Here is a 2,175-nt window from a genome sequence, read left to right on the forward strand (position 1 = left end):
GACGTGACACTGGCTACGGTTATGTACTTTATTGTTGTCGCACAATTGTATAACGTATATAACGTTAGGCGACTTTTATTGCATCATATAGGCACAGGCGTGACTGTGTGGTAAAAAGCTTGCTTCCCAACCACACGGGTTACGGGTTCAGTCCCACCGCTTGGCACATTGGGCAAGAGTCTTCTACTATATAGCCTTGGACCGATCAAAGACTTGTGAGTGAATTTGTTAGACAGAAACTGAAAGAAGCTTGTTGTGTATGTATGTGTGTGTGTGTGTGTGTGTGTGTGTGTGTGTGTATTCAGGGTGCGTAGGATATTTGAGGACAGATTTATGGTTATAAAAAAAAGCAGATATATAATAACAGATAACTTTATTTATCAAGAAATGCTATGAGAATAAAAATAAACCTTTTCTAATAATGTTATTCAATAAACCCACCTTCAGCTTCAACAACTGCTTCTATATGAGATCTAAATCATCTACATGCTCGAATCAAGTGGTCCTGGTTCATTTTGGACATTACTCTGACTATGGCAGCTTTCAAAGAATCTTTGGTGTTGTGGGTGTGTTCATTGACCTCTCTCTCAACGACGCTCCACATGTAATAGTCAGTCCAATGGATTGAGATCTGGGGAATTAGGAGGCCAAATGTTAGGGGTTATGTGATCATGAACATTTTCAGCCAACCATTCCCGTATTACTAGAGCCATGTGTGATAGTGCAGAGTCTTACTGAAACACACATAACCTTTCATTGTATACACTGTCTATCTAGGGCTTAACAATTATTTCCAGGATCTCAATGTAGGTGGCAGAGTTAACTTAAGGCCTTGTGGTAAGAAGTAAGGAGGCATCATATGTCATTCATTGCTGACGCCCACTAAAATCATGACAGTTGCAGGAAATTTTGTATGCATAACACTTGGAACTTCAAAAGGCTCAGCACATAACTATCTATCATTTCTTCTGTTAATTGGTCGAAGTTTTTCTCATTTGAGAAAAACCAAATTAAATCTTCTTCTGCTGGAACATCTGTGCTATCGAGTGTAAGTCCTTACTGGTCTGAAAAGCCACACCCGTACTGCTCACATATAAGACAGATTCTGAAGTGCTTCCGGCCATCATTATGTATGTATTCTTTTATTCTTTTATTTGTTTCAGTCATTTGACTGCGGCCATGCTGGAGCACCGCCTTTAGTCGAGCAAATCGACCCCGGGACTTATTCTTTGTAAGCCTAGTACTTATTCTATCGGTATCTTTTGCCGAACCGCTAAGTTACGGGGACATAAACACACCAGCATCGGTTGTCAAGCAATGCTAGGGGGACAAACACAGACACACAAACACACACACATACATATATATATATACATATATACGACGAGCTTCTTTCAGTTTCCGTCTACCAAATCCACTCACAAGGCTTTGGTCGGCCCGAGGCTATAGTAGAAGACACTTGCCCAAGGTGCCACGCAGTGGGACTGAACCCGGAGCCATGTGGTTGGTAAGCAAGCTACTTACCACACAGCCACTCCTGCGCCTATGAAAAATATGGAACGCTTCACGAATTTGCGTGTCATCCTTGCGCAGGGGCCATGCTAATCTTCTCTGTATCGTTCCAATTTTAGTATATGTACTGCCGAAGCATGTATGTATTTATTTATTCAGTTTTATTTCAAGATTTCTTGCCAATAGAGAAAGAACCGGTTCCTAACCTAGATCCAAGGCTCCTTCATTGGAATTTCAACAACATTAACAGGGTATTTTTGTATGCATGTATGTATGTATATGTGCAGATTTGTATGTTCTGTTTTATGTATGTATTCTCATGCATATAGTTGCCTATCATAGACATGCTCATATATACTTAAATGATAAACCTCTGGAATGTTTTATAGATTTTTACAGTTTCAGTGACAGCTTGGATCTGTAGTCTTCGAATCAGCTTTCTCTTTTCTGGTTTTGAGAAGCTTAATTTCTTAAGACTGGTATTTAGACAGTGTGTTACATATCCCAGGACCACAATAATTACAGGTATAAACTTGAGCTTGTAATCTGGATTGGGTAACTGCAGATTTCTCAATAATTCAGTGTAGGTATTCTCTTTTTTACTCATCTTCAGCTTATGTAACATCCAAAATCATTATATCAGGTCTGTTGTGCTTATATTTT

General features: G+C 39.4%; 1 non-coding gene across 1 annotated transcript; it reads right to left on the reverse strand.

Annotated features, from left to right (window-relative positions):
* Positions 1-1,548: 1,548 nt before the first annotated feature.
* On the reverse strand, positions 1,549-1,655 carry LOC128250847 (U6 spliceosomal RNA). Its single transcript, XR_008266820.2, has one exon. It is a non-coding gene; the product is annotated as a U6 spliceosomal RNA (small nuclear RNA).
* Positions 1,656-2,175: the final 520 nt, after the last annotated feature.

Source organism: Octopus bimaculoides, chromosome 24 (assembly GCF_046866305.1).
Source record: "Octopus bimaculoides isolate indiv1 chromosome 24, ASM4686630v1, whole genome shotgun sequence".
NCBI classification, from domain to species: domain Eukaryota; kingdom Metazoa; phylum Mollusca; class Cephalopoda; order Octopoda; family Octopodidae; genus Octopus; species Octopus bimaculoides.